This window comes from Chiroxiphia lanceolata, chromosome Z, assembly GCF_009829145.1.
Source record: "Chiroxiphia lanceolata isolate bChiLan1 chromosome Z, bChiLan1.pri, whole genome shotgun sequence".
NCBI lineage: Eukaryota > Metazoa > Chordata > Aves > Passeriformes > Pipridae > Chiroxiphia > Chiroxiphia lanceolata.
The window spans coordinates 25,143,478-25,166,406 of record NC_045671.1 but is presented as its reverse complement, the minus strand read 5'-3'; the positions used below and the strand labels follow the sequence as shown (position 1 = coordinate 25,166,406).

The 22,929-nt window shown below is 39.0% G+C and overlaps 2 long non-coding RNA genes across 3 annotated transcripts; one reads left to right on the top strand and one right to left on the bottom strand.

Annotated features, from left to right (window-relative positions):
* Positions 1-82: 82 nt before the first annotated feature.
* LOC116780530 lies at positions 83-22,040 on the top strand. Of its 2 annotated transcripts, XR_004354505.1 has the most exons (4): positions 83-318; positions 16,693-16,733; positions 17,306-17,542; positions 21,906-22,040. It is a non-coding gene; the product is annotated as an uncharacterized LOC116780530 (long non-coding RNA). The 2 variants fall into 2 exon arrangements; XR_004354504.1 differs by lacking the exon at positions 21,906-22,040 and having other exon boundaries at positions 17,306-17,938.
* On the bottom strand, positions 12,807-17,790 carry LOC116780532. The gene is made up of 2 exons (XR_004354509.1): positions 17,171-17,790; positions 12,807-13,351 (listed from the first exon to the last, which is right to left on the bottom strand). It is a non-coding gene; the product is annotated as an uncharacterized LOC116780532 (long non-coding RNA).
* Positions 22,041-22,929: the final 889 nt, after the last annotated feature.

The window sequence follows — 22,929 nt, the reverse complement described above, 5'->3', positions numbered from 1 at the left end:
CGCGGGGCCGCGCGCCTACCGCGAGGAGGCGGAGACGTTGCGCTTCACCTGGCAACCGGAGGGAGAGCCCGGCCCCCGCCCGCCCCTCGCCCGGCCTGCCCACCTGCCGCCCAGCCCACCCCGGCGCCCGTTGCGAAAATGGGGGGCCCGGCCCACGCCAATATCCGTAGGATCTCCCCGCGGGGCTTTATCCTGGTAGATTTACCAAAAGAGCGACGAAGGGTTTATTTCTCTGTGCAACTCCTTGAAGTGGTTTCCTTCTCCCTCGCCACCCATAAGCGTGCTTAATATTGGGACCCGATTGCCTGTGGGCTTACGGTAGGGTTTTCAGTATGTTTATAAACTCGTTGATTATGATTTTCAAGGCTAGAGATCAATCGATAACTGTAAAAAGGACAACTGCTGTTGTCTTGCTGAATGACATGAAGGACTGTGAAGAATGAAAGTTTAATTTATCATATTTAATTACAGTTGACACCATCCATTTCAAAACATACACTAGTGAGGTTTGCCCGATTTCTTTCTGTGGTGGCTGGGTAACTAAGGCCTGGAGTATATCAGCAAAAACTGTAACTGAAACCTTGTCACGTTTGCTCTTCACATGGATCTGGTTGTTCTGGGTGACAGCTTGGATAAAGAGACAAGTATGTATCTTGCTGAGTCAGGAAAGAGTGCTGAAATCCACCTGGATGAGAAGCAAGTGCCATCATCTATCCCAAGTGTTAAAACCCGGACCCAGCTGCATAAATTTATATAAAGACACATAAAAAGTGGCCATAATTTTGAAATGTGTAGAACAACTGCAATAATTTGTCTACATCTGTCACCATCAGGAAAATTGAATTGAAAAAATGCAAGGAAGCCTAGTTGTAGAAAGGAAGCAGACGAGTAAGTATTATATTAGTGTAATTAAATTATAAAAGGTTCTAGACCACTTAAAAGGAAAGCTGGCATACTACCATGTTACAAGCCAGAGCAAAGCAAAACAAAAGTAACTAATGCAAAGAAACAGTAAGAAAGACGTGACTGCATTCAGAGTTGGGTATGGAAATGTGGCAAAGTATGAGTGGCACTGAAGAGCTATATGAAGAAAAAGGCTTATGAGGTTCAAGAGTGGGCAGGATCAGGTGTATTCTGTGCAGAAGAGCTCTGACTTTGGTTCTCATTGCCACTGGATGTAATTTTTAATCTTTTTTTTATTTTCTTCCGCATATACTGTGAGTCTTAGATGTTGCTTTCAATAAGCAAAAGGTCTGATTTGTCCCAGCAGGCACCAAGGTGGTGCCTTTCTAGATAGTAGGAAAAAAATCAGTTGCAAGACAACTTCGGAATTTAGGCCTTCATTTAATTTTCTCTCTATTCACTTTCTCATGTACCCCTGCCTTTTTTTCTTTTTTTTTTTTTTTTTTTTTAGTAGCTGTTTTGGTGAGCTAGGGGATATAATTGCAATTCAGTTGTTCCTAAAGACCAGATAAAATTAGGCTAAAATTAAACTCTATGGAGTTTCTATGAGTTTTGTGTTTCTCTTAATACTTTAAGTATCCTTTTTTTCACATTAAGGATTTCATAGTGCCTTCTTGGGAGAGCTAGAATTCTCTGCAGCACAATCAGCACAGAAAAATGCTCTCCTACAGGTATAAAGCAACGTGATTGTAGCTGATATAAGCCTTCCTGGAGCTTGCAGTATCTTAAAGGAGTTGTGCAACCTTAGAAAAAACATAATATAATTATGCTGTACATCTTGTGAAGATTAGAGACATATCTTATTTTCATATTCTGCAACAGCAAGACAATATATATTGAATAGTATTGAAGACCTCTACATACCTTTTGTTTCCTATTAAAGTACAATGTTCCTGTTCTTTTCTGCTAGTGTTTAGTCCCTAAAAATATTAAGGAAAAAAAGCATGCCAAAATTTTATCTTAATACTTTGTCTTTCTTTTTTTTTCACTTCATCAAATGTAATTCTATGGACATGACCTTGGGAAAAAAAAAAGTTGATAGCACAGGATCCATGGAAAGTTAAAGAAGTGTTTTAAAAAAATTAGACAGGTGAAATAAAGATGTTTCAAGCATCCTGATGAGCAAGCTGTTTTTAATTTCATCTTGCTGTTATAGAATGACAGAAATTGGCTTTGATCCTGTATATGGAGTCAAGCTGGCACTTTCTGTATGCAGAGCTATATAAAAACCCCCAACTCTATAATAAAACTATCCAAATAAAATGGAAAAGAAAGGCAGTCCAAGCCCATGGATCATTCCTGAAATGTTGAAGTTATTTTAAAAATTAACAGCTATGGAAAAAGATCAAAAGACATAATAGTTTGGAAGACTAGCTGCCTGTAAAGCCACCAAGCACAGCTGCTGAGCAAACAAAAATTTAAATTCTATTTAAACCATTTTTATCTTTTTCTAATTTTGAGAGATCCTGGAGTCACTATGGAATTAACAGAATGCATGTGTGAAAAAATGTCAATACACTTTATCTGTAAAGATGATAAGAGTACATTCTTTATCTATATTGATCACTGTTACGGAGTTCTCAGAGGAGATCATGGTCAAGATTGTATGCGTGACAAAATGGGTTTGATTTTTGGGTTTAATTTTTTTTAATGTTAATGTTAACATACAGAGGAATCAGCCCTGAAAATCTGAACACTTGCCTGGGAAACAGTGACATGCATTGACATGTATTTTTTTCCCCGAAGGCTAAAATAATCCAGATTACTTTGTTATAGACCTAGGATCATACATAAACACATAAGTAACTATTCTTTTGAGAAGTTATTGCCACATAGTGATCCAATACTTATGTATCCCTTTTTCTGAACATTCATTTTCAATCTGTAGAACCCTTCTAACAATATTTTAAGTCAATTACTTAAGAACATAGCAAGTAACTTCACAGGCTAGGAATATTTTCAATGCCTCAATTTTGCGGCATTTCAGTGTTTCAGTGCTGGGAGAGGCAGAGCAGTCCTACCAGAACACGTACAGTACCATGTAGCGCAGAGGGGAGCAATTGGAAGCCTGCCTCTTCAGAATCCTTAAAAAAGATCATCAGAGATTGTAGTTCAGAGAAAAAAGCAATTCAGTTTAACTTATCTAGACTTTCAATTTTTTCTACCTAGGCCACCCTATTATTATCATTTGTGGTGAACAGTGGATTTCATCCATAGAAAACTAACAAAGTGCCTTTTCCTCATAGTTTATGGTGACCATAGATAAGAAATTGCATCACAGGGAATTGACAAAATTGTGGGTATTACATTTTTTAAAATGCTTTGATAAAATAACAATATTTAGCAAAGATTTCAAAAAACAGGTGCTAATAATCTACCTAAAATACAGGTAGGGTAATTGAATGTGCCTTTTTTTTTTTTCATTTGAGGCCACCAGATGGGAACTTTGCAGCTATTTTTCAATACCATAAAGCCAGGGAGTAAATACAAAATTTCAAAACACAAAGTAATCAATTCCTGTCTAAGATCTCTCATCCTAATGAGAAAAGAATCCAATAGAAAGTGTAGTATTTCTAAGTTCAGTGAAGAGCCAAAGGAGGCACAAGGAAATGCACACGGCTGTATCTTACGTGTGTAAATTAATGTTACTAAGTACCCAAAATTGCAGACTTTTTCCTATAACATGGAACCTCTGCTTCCTGACATCTGACCTCAAAATCTAATATATGCTGTGCAATATAGCTAGATAAGAAAAAAATATAAAATTCCTTTGATGAACTGACTTGTAAAATAAGTAAACATGACTTCTTTGACAGATGCTCTCAATGTCCTCAGGGGCAGATCCAATGGGGTACTGGTTTTTATTTTTGGGGGCAGGATACTTGCTTCATGGCAGTAATGTCTTTTTACTCGGAGATGCTGTTTAATCCAGTGTAGGTTAGCTCTAGAAACAGAACCCTTACTGGTATATTTAATTAATCCAACCCACTTTTATATTTTTAAAGGCATATCTATTTCTATTCTAGTAGCTCTAGAGAGATTCTTCCCATCTACTTAGAACTTCAGTAAGATTGCCAGTAGGTGCTTTATCATCTATTTGCATGTTTTTTCTACTGCCTTAACTAAGACACTCTAAACCCTATCAAATTAGTCATTCTTCTCCATGTTCTCCTCAATTGAGCTTTTTCAGAATAGTTGAATCATGGGTTAAAATATATTACTTGTAGGTAAAATGGTCTGGATTTGGCCTAAAATCAACAAGGAGAGGGTTTTGTGGTTCTGGTTGGTTGGTTGGCTTTTTTATTAAATGAAATCCTGTGCCAGATCAATGGGATTTTTAACCTTGTTAGAGTCAATGGGATCATAAGATGTTTTTTGTGTTTGCTAGTTTATGGCCCCCTAATGCTGAATATGCTTTTTTTCTACCAAAACCCAGTTTTGTTCCATGTCAACTAAATGTTTTTTATTAGCCATTTTTCATTGTTGAGATCAGAATCATCTGTATTGAACTAACATAAAAGAGTAATGACAAAAACAGAATTCTGTGATAATGGCTCACTTGTTATACTTTTAAAACCTTGGATCTGGAACACAACATTCTAGATCACATTTCATACAATACTTCTACGTTTTTTCTGGTTGCAGGCATTTAATGTTCAAGAAGATAAGTAAGCAGAGTGAAAAGGTGGCATAAAATGTGTTTCACAAATTTAATTGATAGCTATGGGCTATTCACCGAAGATTGAAGGAAAGGCAAGCTCTGAAAGTCATCACGGGCAGATAAAGTTTTACAAAGTCCAGCAGTTCTCATTTGCCAAGGAAGTACGGGAGCATATCTGTGAAGTGATCATGAGCCAGCAGTTGTGTAAATTCAGGTGCATACTGTGGTTATGATTTTAAAAACAGTTCTTCCTTTTCCTAATTATTCAACTAACAGGGAGTCCATGAAAAGAGCTAGACCAACATTATACAAAATGTCAAGGATGAGTATGAACAGCATATATTTCCTACATGAGGCTCTTCTTTAGCCTCATATGAGAAGGAGTTTTGGTAGTAATAAAAAATAAATTAATTTTTCATGATGATTAAAAAAGTCTGAGTTTCTGCAAAGTATTTAAAAATGTCAGAGAATATCAGCATAGCAAGGATGAGGTTTGTGTTGAAAGATGATCTCTTCATGGGCAAACTTGGAGTCAGTAACCAATTCTTAAATGTTCATAGAGAAGATAAATACATCTACAATCTGGAGTGGTGGCTCACCTTTTGATTTCTGTAATAGCTTGCCACCTGCTGACTCAGAAATGGACACTGCTTAAAGCAAATGACTGAGAGGAATTTGAACTGGACCTGACAACATATTTTCAAGGTTTTTGTGCTCTGGATCAGGCATTATTGTTTGCCGATGTGACTTCATATTGGCTGTTGCAAAAGAAGAAAGGTATTTATTATTGTTCTTTGACTCACCAATATCTACAAGGTAATTCCACTTCAGAGCAAGCTTACTTCACAGTAGCAGTGGCATCTGACCTCCAGTACCATGTGAAAAGGCTGCGTCCTCACTGTAATGGCAATCACCACTTATAATCTTGAAAAAGATTATAAGAGATAAAAGGTTATATTTAATATACTAAAGGTTAATAAAAGGTTACATTTTATATACTAAGAGGTATATGCTAAACATATACCATTTTATTAGTGTAATATTAATTTGTTCCCAAAATGAAGATGATGATATTGTCTTGCCATGTTGGAATAACATTGTTTCATGTTGCACAAAATGCATATGTATTACTATATGGTGATGGTGAAGAAAGGGAAAATTATAGGATAATATTCTACTACTGCTCCAGCAACCAGGCAGAATGCCCCGTTATGTGATCTATCATACAAGTAGCCATGCTAATATGTATGTAATTATAAAATTATTGATTCTTGCAGATAGTTGCTCTTTACTACTCTTCACAAATGATATAAATGAAATTGAAGGGCTCTGTTCACCCAGACGCCACTTGGAGATTTATTTTAATGAAGACATAATGAAGCAGAACACTTTCTTGAAAGAAGATAATGATAGCAAATGACAAAATTATTTTAGAACTCAAATCTCTTGGTAGCACATTGAAATAGATGAGTGGGTGAACACTGTTTAAAGAACATTCAGCAAGTTTGAGGAAATAGGTTAACTTAGATAGCCAAAGATCTGAAGGGTGAAGTTGAGAAAGGCATTCAGAGTTATTGGCTATACAACTCTCAAAAATGAGTTACAGGCACATGTTCTGACCTTCTGGCATTTTCAAAAACTTGAAAATGTTCTGTGTCCTTGACATCCTTTCTAGGCTGAGCTAAACAATCAGCGTATTCCCAATTAATCCCCAGAAGCTTTATCACAAGATTTGGCACATTAGCGCTCTATGTCTAAACCTCATATTTTTTAGCTGCCTGAACATATTAGAATAATAACACACAATTGTAAACTAAGACTCTACTCCAAAAGAATGTGAAGAAAAAGTTGAAAAATATAATGGTAATGCACTATAAATGGTCTGAAGGAAAGAATTCATCTTTTAAAATTTTTAAAAATCTCATGCTTTCTTCCAGTGCTTGAAGGAAGCCTACAAGAAAGAGAAGGAGTATTTCCAAGAGCATTTAGTGACAGGAAAAAGGGGAATGGATTCAAACTAAGAGAGAGTAGATTTAGGTTAGATATTAGGATTCTTTACTGTGAGAGCAGTGAGGCATTTGAACAGGTTGCTCAGAGAAGTTGTGGATGCCCCATCCCTGGAAGTGTTCAAGGTCAGGCTGCATGGAGCTCTGAGCAACCTGGTCTAGTGGAAGGCACCCCTGTGCATGGCAGGAGGTTTGGAACATTAAGGTCTGTTCCAACCCAAATCCTTCTCTGATTCTATGATTCTAAATCCACTTTCTTTCAACCATTCCTCCTTGTCCTATCGCAACATGCCCTTGTAAGCCCGTCTGGCTTTCTTGTAGATCCCCATTATGCACTGGAAGGCTGCTAGAAGGTCTCCCTGGAGCCTTCTCATTTCCAGGATGAACAACCCCAGCACTCTCAACCTGTCTTCATTGGAGAAGAGGTTCTCCAGCTCTCCGATCATCTTTATGGCCCTCCCCACAACAGGGAGGTCCATGTCCTTCTTATGTTGGGGATCCCAAAGCTGGAAGCAGTACTCAAGGTGAGGTCTCACAGAGCAGAGTACAGGGGCAGAATCACCTCCCTTGACCTGCTGGTCACCTTTCTGCTACAGCCCAGGACACGGTAGGCTTTTTGGGCTGCAAGAGCACATTGCTGAGTCATATCAAGCTTTTTATCAGCAAGCATCCTGAAGTCCTTCTCCTCAGGGCTGCTCTCCATCCACTCATTGCTCAGCCTGTATCCATGTTTGGGATTGACCTGACCCAGATGTAGGCCCTTGTATCTGGCCTTGTTGAATTTCATGAGGTTCACACAGGTCTCCCTCTCCAGCCTGTCCAGGTCCCTCTGGATCGTATTCGTGCCCTTCAGTGTGTTGACTGCACCACATAGCTTGGTGGCATCAGCAAACTTGCTGAGGGTGCTCCCTCTGTCCATGTTGCTGGCAGAGATGTTAAATAGCGCCAGTTCCAATACCAATCCCAGAGGAATGCCACTCATCACTGGTCTCCACTTGGACATTGAGCTGTTGATCACAACTTTTTGAGTACAGCCATCCAACCAATTCCCTACCCACTGCATGTTCCACCAAATCCATGTCTCTCCAGTTTATAGACAAGGTTGTCAGGCAGGACACTGTCAAAAAGCTTTGCACAAGTCCAAGTGCAAATGACATCAGGGTTTTTTCCCTCATCCACCAACTCTCATAGAAGGCCACCAGACTTGTCAGGCACAATTTGCCCGTAGTGAAGCCATGTTGTCTGTCACCAATCACCTTCCTGTCCTTGATGTTCCTCAGCATAGTTTCCAGGAGGATCTGCTCCATGACCTTGCTAGGCACCAAGATGAGACTGATTTGCCAGTAGTTCCCCAGATCTTCCTTATTTCACTTTTTAAAAATGGGGGTTATAGTTCCTCTTTTCCTGTCAGTGAGAACTTCACTGGACTTCTCAAATATGATGGGTAGTGACTTAGCCACTTTCTCTGCCAGTTCCCTCAGGACACATGGGTGTATCTCATCAGATTTACCTCAAGACAAACCTGAACCTTAGAGCTTTCATTCTGCCCATCCTTTCTCCATGCTTTGAAACTTGTGAGAAAGAATTTCTGCCAGAGCTGGGACAGTAAAGCCATCAAAGGGTATATCACCCCAGGAAGAAGAGGGTGACCGCCATGTGTTACCATGTCTCCATGGCTGACAAATCACAGTCCTCTCTGAACTGCAATTAAACGAATGCCAGTAGCTGTAGCTGCAAGGAAATATATGATATTTGAAAAATGCATATGGTTTGGAGGCAATATTATTTTGAGACTTGAAGCTTAGCCATTGGGCTTTGGTTCAAGCTGCACTGGAAGTCATAGGCCAAATTTGCATGATTGTAGGAAAGCCTCAGACAGCCAAGCACCTGTCTCAGTGCATTAGTTGCAGAAATAGCCTGCTAGGAAAAAGGAAGGGAAATGAAAGCAGTGCAGTGCAGAGGAGCCAGGTGAATGCTCAGTCAGTGTGATAAGTAAATCTTTTATACAGCTGTTAATTAACAAGAGACTATATTTTACTACAAATTATGCAATGAGTGTGTACAGTTCTATGGGCATTGTTTTACTATGTCATATGAGGGATGTTGTTGATACTAGTTCACAGGACACATGGCAATTACTGACACTCTAAGTGTCTTCTTTTCTACCTTTTAACTATTTTAGTCATGCCTTTCAGTGCTTCATTTTTTTAGGCCTGTGAAATGAGGATGATCACGCTTGCTTCTCAGCAAGGGTGAATCTAACACTAGTAAGGGAACAGTGCTGTAGAGGAGGTAAGGATTTGTAGTTTATTAGTTACAGTAGCCAAAGGAGAAGACTTCAGGCTTTGCCTCAGCGCTTTACTCAACCTGGTAATTAGCTTCTTAGAAATCCTTTATCTAGAGATCAGTAAACTGCATAGTAAGAAATAGAATGAAAAACACAAGAAATGCCTTTTAATTTTTTTGATGTGTTAAAATGAGGGTTTTTAGCACAATGTTGTCATGGAAATGTTGCTGGACTTGAAGTATCTGACTTTTCCAGCCAGACAGAAATGTGTAGTCACCAGCAGCAAGCAGGACTTCAAACTGTGCTTTTAGCAAGCTTTATAATGAAGTTTATGCATGGCAATTTAAGCATATTTTAACTGCTCTGACAGAAATGTCCTGTGAGAACAAACAAATCTTTCTGAAAATAGCCTTTAGAGAGGTAAAGCGCTTCTGAGAAACAGCGGTGGAAACCCTTTGTCATCCAAGAGGACATAAAGTCCCTCCATGCATCAGGACTTAACTGCAGTACAGAAAATTTGCATGGTAAGGTTTTCAACTGACTGAAATACAAAAGTATTCTAACAAGTGAGCAGCTTATTTTTTCCCATGCTGGCAAAAGTACTGTGTGAAAGTGACCCTACACTGCTGCTCAGTGTCAGCTCAGCAAGCTCAAAAGCCTGCAGAAGGCAGCAGCTGAAAGTATTCAAGAAGCTCTTTGCATTTTTTCCTTTATTTGTACATATATTCAGATGGATCAGTGTGGGTGTGTATGCATGTGCACATCCCCCTACTTTTGTCCTCATTTCACCTGCTAAAGAACATAGAGGATCGGGGACCAAGTGTGTAGCAGAGTACTCTATTTCAAGCTAATAGATTCAATTGTAGGTTCACTTCAGAATTTTCACAGAGGTGTTGCCAGTTCTCCAGGTTCTTTAGATCTGGAGACCCCATAAAGATATGAACATGACAGTAGTGTCTCATATTCCCATGCAATCAACAACAGGAAGGAGCCAAATGTTCTTTGTCAAAGCAGGAGTCACATCACAAGAATCATACTGTATCATCCTCACAAGGTCTGCTGATATTGGGGAACTCCTTTTCATCTAATGTGCCTGTGCGGTATTCCAGTTGCATCATTTGCAGTCTAAAGAAATCCTGATTAATCCTAAATGCTGTTATTTTGGATTGCGACCACATGTTTTCTTGAAAATAAGAGTACATTCTGCATTGAAAATGAAAGTTTAGTATCAGGGATAGTCTGTTGTAGCACTGATTTGTCTAGTCTCAAATTTTGTGAATGTGAAGGTCAATAGTAGTTGACTGTACTGTTACACAATCCCAAGGACAAGACAATGAATAATGTAAGTTTTTTTGGTAGAGGCTGTAGAAAATAACCATCTAAAATTTTCTTACTTTGTGGTGAAAGAGTATGTAGATAATTTGGGGCTGATAATCCTTTGTACTGGCTTGTTGAGTCACTTTTACAAGAAGGTAAGGACATACATATGGGGAGATATTTGTCTGGTGAAATGACCTGCAATGGTGGGTTGGTCACTTAGCTTTTCGGATCCAATGCACAGGTGTTCCCAAGCTGCAGGAAACAGCAAAGAATTCAAGCTAGATAGAACAAGGCACAAAATCTCAGAACATGGGAGTTCTGAGTGTTTGTGCTGAGAAATATAAAATCACAGAATCAATTAGGTTGAAAAAGACCTCTGAGATCATCAAGTTCAACCTTTGACTGAACATCATCATGTTAACTAGACCATGGCACTAAGCACCATGTACAGTCTTCCCTTAAACACCTCCAGGGATGGTGACTCCACCACCTTCCTGGGCAGCCCATTTCCCTTATAAACTAATTAGAAAAAACAAAGCCTTCTTCAACTTTGCCAGGTCATCATGGCATTTACATGTAAAACACGACTTTTCTCTTCTTTGAAGTTTAGTATTTTCTGCTAATGAGGAAATGCTTTGGATGGCCCGGTGTAGCAGATCTAAAATCTGAAAATGCCAGGGTCACTATTTTTCTTGCGAAACTGTTGTGTGTAATTGAATACAAATTTTTTGTTTGAAGATGCCGTCTGGGTAATAGCAATAGTGCTGGCAGGAAGTTCTTAGCTGGGCTATCTGCACGCACCCTTATCTGTAAATGTTTTATGAACATTACAGGTCTGCTGCAGACTGACAAATCAGTTTCAGAGTTGTGGCTGTGTATAGCTATCGGTATAGTGCCTGTAAGTTGTCAGCCCTTCTGTTTTTCTAGTTTGTGGATTCAGCCGGCCTGCATATATCAAGATCTCAATGTCTTCTTCACATTTGCCCTTTTCATGTATCTAATAGGCTACAGTAAAGTATGTGATCCTAACAATTTGTCAGTAAAAGCTGATAGGTAATTTGCCAAAGAAGAGAAAACTAATACAAAGCTTAAACAAGACTAGAAGACAGAAAAATATTTTCCCTTGACTCCCTCACTGCAGGGAAACTGGAATTACTTTGTCCTTCGTTGTTTTCTTGATAAGAGGACAGACTTACTGAATTTGTGCCCAGTTAGTAATATCAATTATTTGGCATTGTTATAATTTATTATTATAAGCGGTGTACTAATATATATTAATACGCACTTTGTTCTATTTTCTTAGATTTTGTTTGCGTGTGCTTAGGGACCAGTCCTATTCACCTCATTTTTTGTTTTATCACAGAACTGATCTCATTGTGGTCAGTGGGATTATTGGAATTACGCTAGAGAAAATTCTATGATATTATATGAAATAAAATATAACTTGTATGCATATTAGGTCACTTTTTTTGTTATTGTACAAATTTAAGTCTAGATAACAGAGGACTACAGTAGCAATAAGAAAAGCTCTTAAATAGTTAGGGTTTTTCTACACTAATTCATCGCTTGTTATTTCTCTAGCATACTTTCGTTTGTATAATTTATTTTGCTGAATAAACATCATCATCATAACTAGTAAAATAATTCCAGTGCTTTTATGCAAGAATAAGATTTGTATCATCCTTTTTTTAGGAGCTGTCATATTAAAATAAGATGTCTGCTTCTGATTGCTTACCTTACTCCATATAATTTAATATACTCCTTAATGCTGCATGGGACTTCAAAAATTCAGTTGTTGGCAAATAGGGACTCGACTGGAAATAGTTCAAAATTGCTTAGGTTTTGTGCTCTCAGCACAAATAGATAGATTAGTTTGGTTTTTGTCATTCTGTGTCTGCCTTTGATTTGTCCATCTTCAGCACTTTGAAAACTCAGCTTCAGTCTCTCCAGCTGGATGCCCCACATCACTTCGCACTTTGGAAATGGTAGTCTGATCGTTGTGTCTTGATTCTTTCCTGAAAGCAGTAAAGATAATTTTTAATGCTGTGTTTTCCTCATTTCATCCACTCATGCATGTCCTTCGTGCTTTAATTTGTTGTTTTATTTGCATGTGTGGTAGTTTTCCAGCATGCTTTGCTTTGTGCACTTTGATCTGCAGGCTAAGCATGATAGATTTGTCTGTCACACTCTCTCTTTGTGCTCAGTAGAAGTGTCCTTGTACCAACAGGCACTCGTTTCACTTCGCTGCACTGCAAGAGAGCTTACACAAGCAATCATAATACTAATGCTGTTCTAAGAAATAATTGCTGAGGCATTCATTCATCTTTAAAAAGAGATATTTTCCTCCAAATGTCTTTGAAACAAGTCAGCCCTACTTTTAATTTTGCTATGGACTCTCTGAAGTCTCTGACTTCAGCAAGCTGGATTATGCTGTGCTGTTACTATTACTCTCATCTTTTTTTGTGCCTGAGCAAAAGATGTAATGTTTCAGAAGTCTAGAAAGTTTTCAGTGCCTATAGTGTACAATTCTTTATTCAGAGAGACTCAGGAAGGATCTCTGCTATTCCTCTGTATTATAAACAATTTTAAATTTATTTAACGTGATATTGGGTACCTTACATTTGATAGGAACATTATAGAGAAACTGAATTACAAAGAACTTAATTTTCACAGAATGATGTTTTCTTCCCTCTTTTTATTTATTTTTGATCCATGTTGTAGAATGAGAGAGAATCTGACTGTGCATTATCTGTGGGTTCAGTTACAAAGTACTTGAAAATGCATCTGATTTTGGTAGAAGATCTGGTGTCCTTTGTACGTGCTCGAGACTTGAGAGAGGAGAATAAATAAGAAGAAATATTGTTGTGACTGATGAGTCAGTTGTGCTACTGTTGTCAGGTATATGAACTGTCAAGCATATTACAAGACCCTGGCGATCAGGCTGACATTAACTGCAAAGTCATTTCTGTATCTGTAATCTGTATGTATTTCAACTGAGCTCATTGCACAATCTCCTATATACCATCCATAAGAAACATGCATCAATATTTTCAGTGTATGGGAATCTTCCCAGATTTCCAAAATAGGTTCCTTGTAGAAACACATGGTCTGCACCTAAGAAAAGAAAAAAAATGCTTTTTGTCTCATCCAGGTTTTCCTTCTTAGATTCCTCCACATAGTGAGAAAACATCAGGTTCAGCCCAAGCTGGCTATTTTCCAAGTAAGTGCAAGTTATCCTATGCTGCCCTGAATCATATTTTCCCCTGAAACTCTGTTCAGAGAGAGTGATCCTGAAGGTGTGCCCAGATAACATGATGTGTGTGTGAAGAGTAAGGTGTAGGTTGTGAGCAGGTAGGCAGTCACTGCTCTTCAAACTTTGATGGAATTCTAGGCAATTTCCCTGAAAAGAAGGCTATTTCTTATGTATGTACATCCAACACAGCCTTGCACAGCCTTGAAAAAGAAGTAAAAAGAATTTTGTTGTTGTTGTTTTTATCAGCCTACTCACAAATTCCCTCCCATGGCTTAGACAAAACACTGCACATCTACATTTTTATATCAATGACTCTTTGCTGAAATCAAAGTAGACAAGAAAAAAAGTTATTACAAGCTCCTGAGTGCATTTTCACTAACTGGTTTTACATGTTTGAAAAAAAAATCTAAGACTTGCTATTTGTTACTAGAGAATTCAACACATACTCTCAAAACAAGTGTGAAAGGACTATAATGAAAGGTAGATTATGATAAACAGAGTTGTCTTTATTCAGTGTGTATTCTGTTTTGGTTTTGGCATAGAATAAATAACAACTGACAGATTTTAAAGCAACTGGACTATGTTATTTAGTAAAGATGATGGGAAAGGAAAGAGAACGGAACAATCACTTAGTAATGGAGCTTTTGACAGTTTTCTTCATGCTTCCTATTAACATAATTGAACTGTAATCTGTGTCATTTTCTGACTGCATCAAATGGTTGTTGTGGAGAAAAGGGACTGTTTATTGGCAATTTAATTAGTAGTGCTCTTAACTGCTTTCCTTATGCTGAAAACAAGTAATAATTATTCCTATTTTATGATTCATAGAATCATTTAGAACATTGAGTCTAACCATTAACCTAGTCCACCACTAAACCATGTCACCAAGTGCCACATCTACAGGTATTTTAAAAACCTCCAAGTATGGTGACTCAAATAGTTCCCTGGGCAGCCTGTTCCAAGGACTGGCAGCACTTCTGGTGAAGAAATTTTTTTTAATATCTAATCTAAGTCTCCTCTGGCACAATTTGAGGCCATTTCCTCTCGTCGCTTTTATCTGGGAGAAGAGGCTGACACCACCTGGACCCAACCTCCTTTCAGGTAGCTGTAGACAGCAATAAGGTCTTCCATGAGCCTCCTTTTCTTCAGGCCAAACAACCCCAGCTCCCCCAGCTGCTCCTCATAGGATTTTTGCTTTAGACCCTTCACCAGCTCTGTATATAATAAATTGGTTGTTAAATAGCACCAAAACATATTTCTAATCAGATGCAACGGAAGGAATCAAAACATATAACCTCTCAATTAACTGTAACTTCCAATTAATCATTTATCTGGGTGATGTGATCTAGTAAGGAATTTCTGTGCTATGGAAACAAAACTGTATTTGTAAGCAGTGTTTAGCAAGTAGTTAGGACGCAGACAGAAATCCACAAATCCAAATCTTGTAGGACACCATTAAACAGCTGCGTTTCATGGTGCGGATACCTCACAAACAGGATGTAGTGCAATAGTCTTATGCAGGGATTAATTCAGACTCTGAGTACATAAGGCAAGGAAATGACAATTAATTGAAAGACCACTGTGTTGCAAAGCGTGTGGATTTCAAGGGTGGACCTGAGATAAACGATCTGTTTGTATTGCTATTGAAGTGTTTAAGGCGACTAATGAAGGAAATGTGTATGCTTATCACTATCAAGAAAAATCAGTTTTTACAGATTCAGTTACCACAATAGAGCAGTTTGTATATGTATCTTCAAATGTAACAAATACTGTACTTCCGAAATTTACAATTATAACTATTTAATGAAACTCGACAAGTAATTAGAGTTGCTTAATCAAACTTCAAATGCCAGTAGCTTCCAGGATTAGTTTCCACTGGACTTTGATTATTTTCTTTTTTACATCTATACTTTTACATAGTTTTTAATTACAATGACATGTGATATTTTCTTACATAGGATCAGAGCATTGATTTTACAGAAATAAACAGACATGAAGAGACACACTATCTCTGCACTTTCAGTTAAACATTCATATATGCATTACAAGCACTGGGCTGTTCCAAACCAACAGCCACCTTTTGCTTTTTCTGAATTTGCAGTTATGATTCATAAAAAGTAGAAAAAGTGTCATGGAAGCACTGGTGTGTATCAAGAAAAGCTTTAATTTTATCAGATGTATTTATTTCCTGTACTTTTTGTTGTCCATCTTCTGTGTGAAGAGAGTATTACCTGTCTCCCAGAGTGGAAGAAGAACCTATTGAGACTGACTGAAGTGGGGAAGGTTACTTTCCCTGCTGGAGTATCAGTCTAATAGCTGTGCCTACAGCTTCGATAAGCTCTTCAGCAGCAGATGTGAGGATGTGAGAAATTCTTGCCTCATTACTGTGAGTCATCAGGACTGGAAAACAAACTGACACAGTCAGTCACAGTTGGTTTTTTGTGATTTGCCCTGTCTTCTGATGCCCTTCTCCCCACAACATGCTAATTTTCTACCCACTTTAAGGGGGTCTTTAAAGTTCCTCATGGATGAGTTGCTAGCATTTTTTAACTTCAGCAAAGAAATGTATTCTCTAGTTGTGTTCTCAGAAATAACAGAACACTTCCAACAAAATTTTGTCATTAAGATTAGGTGAAATTATCAGTCCTTAATAGGCAGCTGGTATATACAGCTTCAGCTTGGGTGATTAAATAAAACTAGAAAGCTGAAAGACATGTCATCGGAATGGAAAAATGCATGCCAATTTAACACTTGCTAAATTTGACCACTGTTATTTATCTTAATGTCTTTATGGTATTTAAAAAAAATGTATTTTATGGAACAAGCTTATAGCAAGAATGAACTTACTAGTTTAGTTGTAAAATGCTTTAAGTACAAGGAGTAGCAGGTCAGAGCCATTTAAAGGAGCTGATGATTTGGCAGAAAATAATACAAATAATACAAAGCTGCTTAAATAAAGCTCTAGCCAGAGGTACTGGTCTTCACTAAGGTATTTTCTAAGGTTAGAGGATGTACATCCACCTTTTTCCCTGGCATTGCAGTAGTCTGCTCAGTTCTCTATGCCAAGTACTCTTAATCTCATAAGAAAATACTGTACCAGAGATGGTGTGCATGGCTGACTTTGGCTCAGGCTGACATAAATTATTATTGCTTTTCAACCACAGAGGCATTTATTTGAGGCAAACTTTTCTTATATTTACAGACACTGACCAAAATTCCATGGATGGGAAAGCAGGAGAAAAGGTCAGTATTTGGTAAACTTCAGTCTATTTGTTTCTAAGCCACAGGTAGGTGTGTTGTGTGGAAGCAACAGTGTCTAAAGCATCCTTTCTGCGTCCTTCAGCTGCTTTTGTGTGGATCCCAAAAAGTCAATGCAGAACTGTGTTAGCTGTTACCTGCCATCTATAATGGCTCAGCAGGGGTGGGCAGGCTTATTCTGCACTGGAGCATTTAGGAGAATGTATCACTTTGCAGTATGCTGCTTTGTCTGAAGGCTGTCATTTAATTATGTGATGAGGGAGGTGCCCTAGCTGGATTTTCTCATCCCCTCAATCTAGGTAAATGATAACATCGAAGTGGGAAGGGGTCTCAATCTTTTATTTGTAAATATGATTGCTTCGGGAGGATGTCAAAGAGGAAACAGCAGGAAGGGTACATAATGCACAATTAAGTAATCTTACCTTTACTGTCGTAAACCAGACCTGAGTACTTATTCTTTGTCTGCCGCTTCCTGTATTTCATCTTGGGCTTTCTGTAACCAAATAAGCTGAATGAGGATTACTAATCTCTGGACTTTAAATGTCTCTGTGCTTCAGGTGAAGGAAAAGAAGAAACAAAGAGTATCTGTGTTCAACTGAGGAGTGACAAATATATTCTCCTGCCTGTTGCTGGTTCACATGTTCTGAGAAGAAACTGAATGCATAGACAGAGAGCCAGTATTTTCAGCATGGAAACCACAAGTCTTGGAAAGGAAGTTTTCCACTGGTTGCTCCTCTCTTCTGCCAATATATGCATCATCATCTTTCCTGCTTCTTTAGGGTATCACAAATAAGGTATTTTTTAGTCAACTTTCCAGGAAAACCACTTCAGATATCCCATGAAGATTCTTTTGATGTTTCCATTAAATAAAATTCCCTCTGGGGAATATAAGACCAGCAAGTGCTCTTTAATATCTAATTCATTACGTTGAGTTGGTCATCTATATGGGAAGAAACAATATTGCGAATATTTAGACCTTCATTTAAATGTGAATTATTTCAGAGGTTTTAAATTCCAGATCAAAATAATCAAACAATTTCAACATAACAATAAACTTACCTTCCCCAATGCAGAAGAGTGTGCAAAAATGTTTGCTTAATAAGTTTAAACTCTTGAGATGGGTATGCTCAGCAGGAGCAAATACATCCTATGCTTAGATCATGTAGTGAACATCAGTGTGCTTGTTTGCTCTGGGGCCAGACTCTGCAATTATACTCAGTCTGAGGATAGAAAATCTTTGTTGTCGACATAGCAGACCAAGTGATTCAGTATTCAAGGTACTTTAGTGATGCTTGAAATAGAGAAGAGGAAGCAAGGAGGAAGGATGTTTGTTTTGGTAGAATCTTGGATAAGATTATTCTGGGAGTTATTGAAAAACATTGGTCACAGTCAGCACAGGCTCATGAGGGGAAAGTCCTGCTTAAAAAATTAATTTCCTTTTACAATGTTGTTACCGACCTATTAGAAAAAGGGAAGACAGCTGATGTAACCTGTTTAGATTTCAGTAAAGCTGTTGATATTGTCTTTTACAGTATCCTTCTGGACAAAATGTCCAACACACAACTGGATAAACCTGTCATGCAATGGGTAAACAACTGGCTCAGGGGCCAGGCACAAAGGCTTACAGTAAATGGAGTACATCAGACTGGCAACCTGCCACTAGCGGAGTTCCACAGGGCTCCATCTTAGGCCCTGTGCTCTTCAGCATCTTCATAAATTACTTGGATGTAAGCCTGGAAGGTATTCTAAGCAAGTTTGTTGATGACATTAAATTGGGAGGAGCTGTTGATTCCCTTGAAGGCAGAAATCTCGACAAATTACAGGGCTGGGCAGTCACCAACTGTATCAAGTATAACAAGGGCAAGTGCTGGATTCTGCACTTGGGATGGGGCAACCCCAGACGTTCATACAGACTGGGGAATGAGATGCTGGAAAGGAGTGCCACAGAAAGGGACCTGGGGGTCCTGGTTGCCAAGCTGAATATGAGTCAGCAACGCCCTGCCAGCCAGGACGGCCGACCATGTCCTGGGGGGCATCAGGCAAAGCATCGCCAGCTGGTTGAGGGAAGTGACTGTCCTGCTCTGCAATGGTGCAGCCTTGCCTCAACTCCTGTGTGCAGTTTTGGGTGCCATAATATATCACAGAATAACAAAATGGGTAAGGCTGGAAGGGACCACAGTGAGTCATCTGGTCCAACCTCCCTCCTCAAGCAGGGTCATCCTAGAGCACATGGTACAGGATTGTATATTCAGACAGAACTTCCTGTGCATCACTTTCTGCCCATTGCCTCTTGCCGTATTGATTCGTACCACTGAGAAGAGCCTGACTCCTTGGCAGCCCTCCTTCAGATACTTACAGGCATTGATGACATCTCCCCTCAGTTGTTTCTTCTTGAAGCTGAGCAGGCCCAGCTTCCTCAGCCTTTGTAAGAGAGATGTTCCAGTCTCTTAATCATCTTTGTCGCCCTCCACTGGACCTGCTCCAGGAGCTCCATGTCTCTTGCTCTGAGGAGCCCAGAACTGGACACAGCACTGAAGGTGAGGGCTCACCAGGGCTGAGTAGAAGGACAGGATCACCTCCCTCAACCTGCTGTCAATGCTCTTCCTAATGTATCCCAGAATACCATCAGCCTTCTTGGCCACAAGGGCACACTGCTGGCTCATGGACAGCTTGCTGTCCATCACGACCCCAGGTCCTTCTCTGCAGAGCTGCTTTCCAGCAGGTCAGCCCCCAGCCTGTACTGGTGCCTGGGGTTATTCTTCCCCAGATGCAGGACCTTGAATTTGCCTTTGTTGAATTTCAGACAGTCCTTGTCTGCCCATCTCTCCAGCCTGTTATAACAAAGTCTTTTAACATAATGTTCAGAACAAATGTTTGTTTTACGGTATCATCCCTGTTACTGTGTACAGAAATTCAGTAAAAGTTCAAAAGCACATCATTCCCTGCATCAAGTTCTTTTCTTTGCTGTAATCCCATTGCCCTGAGGGTTGTAAGCATACATCTGAAACCACAACCTCTGGCTCCTGCTCACTGAATAATAGTAAATATTGAGGTAGCAAATTGGTCAAGTCGTTTATGTGAAAAATTTCTTGCACACTCAAAGCCTAGAAGTGTGTTCATTTACCACAGGGTGCTCGGAGTAACTTGGAACAAATTCAGCTAATTAAGTTAATACTAGAATGTATTTGTTATTATCCGAGCACTAGAGCATGAAAAATACAATTCCAGTGGGAACAGAATGGAGTGGTTTCAAGAAGTTCACAGAACAGGATATATTAGTGATAGCAGAGACTTTAAGAAATCGTTTAGTCCATTTCCCTTTTCTAGTTACAGCTGTCATCACTATTGGCATGTCTATCTAATTTGTTGGTAAAAAATCTCCAGTAATGCCAAGTGCACAGTCATATGCAAATACTATAAATATGATATTTAACTATCAGTTTATTTAACGGAATTTATAACATCATCAGAAGAGAAGTCTGTTGTGGCCAATTATTCTGCCTTCAAAGCACATTCTGATCTTGAACTCAACTAAAGGAGGATCTCCTAATGTACAGAGATCATCTGTTGTGAGAGAGATTTAGCAGATCACATGCCAATCTCCATTCTGATTTTTGGAGAGTATGGGAGGGCCAGTTACTGCTTTCTGCTGAAATTTTGTGCTTGATGGCCTCTGTCAAAATTTGCATACACCTCTGGTTTGGTTTAGAGTGGTCTATTATTAGCTGAACGCAGAAATTACTTTTACTCTTAGGACCTGTACCATGTGAGTTTTTTTTTTTTTCTGATGTAGCTGAGAATACAGGCTGCTGTGCTTAGGACTTTTTTCATATAGAGAACGAGTAAATTAAATGAACATTTTTCTTTCAGCCATTAAATGGCAGAACATTAAAAAGTTTCATCTTGTAGCAAAATTCCCATTGATGTGCCTGAAGCAAGAACACACATCTAATGTGTATAATGATTCCACAGATTTTCCTGATGAGCTTTTAATGTACTAGTTAGCTATGGCTTTTGTGTCTCAAAAGGTACAAATTATTTTTCTCTCTTACCTGTATAAAAGCTTGATGCTTGCACACATTGGTTACTTCTTTACTCAGCAGCTGTCCTCTTGTCAAGATTTTGTAAGGGATCTCATATGTGGAAAAATTAATGCTCTGTTACCAGGTAGTGTGGCAGGCCATACATATTCTTTAGGGCTGATGTTGTTTGCCTTCTTGTTCTTGTAAATTCTCCATTATAGTGATCACCTCCTGGTAATGGTTTAGTGAGTAATCTTGCTGTGTGTTCTTTAATTCCTTAGGTAAAAATGAATACTTCCCTGCATCCACCTGTCAGTGGTTGGGTTAAGACACAGGAACTACCATTCTGGGTCAGAGCTGAGGTCCATTTAGGCTTGTATCCTCTCTCTAGTAATGGTCAGTACCGGAAGCATTATCAAAATGAACAAGTGTTTGCCTCCCATTGCTGTGAGTTCTCTCCTGCCCTGAAGCATGTAGTTGCTTTACCTTCCAGTCTCTCGCTTCTTTTCTCTTCTTTTTAACTTGTCATCTTTTTTGGTTTTGGTATTGCTTTTGGTTTGGTTGGTTCCTTGCTTTCTTTCTGTGAGTTTTTGTTGTTGTTGTTTTGGTTTGGGTTTTTTTTGTTTGTTTGTGTTTGGTGGGTTTTTGTTTTTGTTTGTTTGTTTGTTTTTTAATCCTAATTTAGTTTTGGCCATAACAGCACATTCTGCTAATTACCTGGTTTCTCAGTAGCAAAATCAGAGAGTAGTGGAGTTTTGCTATGATACATGTTGGTCTTTGAAAATAAATAAGGTAATTGCACTTCTGTTAGCAATGGTCTGCTGGTGTTGATGATAAGAAAGTGAGAAGACAGATGGAAGCAGAGATACCGAGGCAGTCTAAATAAGAATGTAATGTTCTGTCTAGAAGAGCTGTTTTTTTAGAAGTGCAGCTTTAAAAGCACTGATATGGTATGTCTGTGATCACGAGAACATCCTAGGGGTACCAGAGCAGTGCAACAACAAGGCTTTATTCTGACACACTATGTAGTGCTAATGAAAAGGGTAGAAGAGGAAAAAGAATGGAAGCAGGAACATCTTTTCTCCCTTTGCTGCTCATATGTTGCTGTTGATTCTTCCTATCTGCTTCTCTGCAGGTACCATTTAGATTGTGAGCAGTTCATTTTGCTCAACAACAAATGCAAGCTTTTCTTATATTGTGCCTCAGTTCTCATGAAAGAGAGAAGGCAGATGGGTGTGGAAACTGAAGCTCTCTACCTACAACAAAAAACCCACATACATACATCACTGTAAGCAATTCTGTGCTGCCTGATGTGTTGGGGCAAAGAGGAGCTGAGTTTTCACTGCATTAATGTTCTGTTTTCTGTGCCATTATTGTTAATAGGATACCTATTGTGGGTCACCATTCATTAGGAATGGGCTGGAGGGTACTAAACAGGTATCAGATGACAAGTGGACTAGTTTTTAACCAAATCAGGTTAGAAAAGTTAATGACTTTATTAAGAGGAGTGTCCTTGGTATGTGGCATCACCTTAGTGGTTTACCCTTGAAGAGGGTTATTAATACAATTCTGAAGTTGGGTTCGTTTTTTCCTTCAAGGACCTTAAGCATTTTCCTTGATTTTGGCATGATTTTTTTTCATAGAATCATAGTGAGCTGGAAGGGACCCAAAAGGATCATATGAGTCCAACTCCTGGCCCTACACAGGACAACCCCAAAGAATCAGACCATGTGCCTGCTCGTATTGTCCAAATGCTCCTTGAACTCTGGCAGGCTTGGTGCTCTGACCACTTCCCTGGGGAGCCTGTTCCTGTGCCCAACCACCCTCTGGGGGAAGAACTTTTTCCCAGTATTCAACCTAAACCTCCCCTGACACAACCTCAGGCCATTCCCTTAGGTTCTGTCACTGGTCGCCACAGAAGAGAGATCAGTGCCTGCCCCTTCTCTTCCCCTCAGTCTCCTCTCCTCCAGGCTGAACAGACCAAGCGACCTCAGCCACTCCTCCCTCATATGGCTTCTCCTCTTTTTTGTGAAGTGACAATTGTTTTGACTGAAATGATCAGCTCAAACTGCTTAGACATTCAAAACCCCTTTTTCAACATAAACATGTACAACCCTAATTTGAAGGAATGTACATCTTTAAAAATTATTCCAATGAAG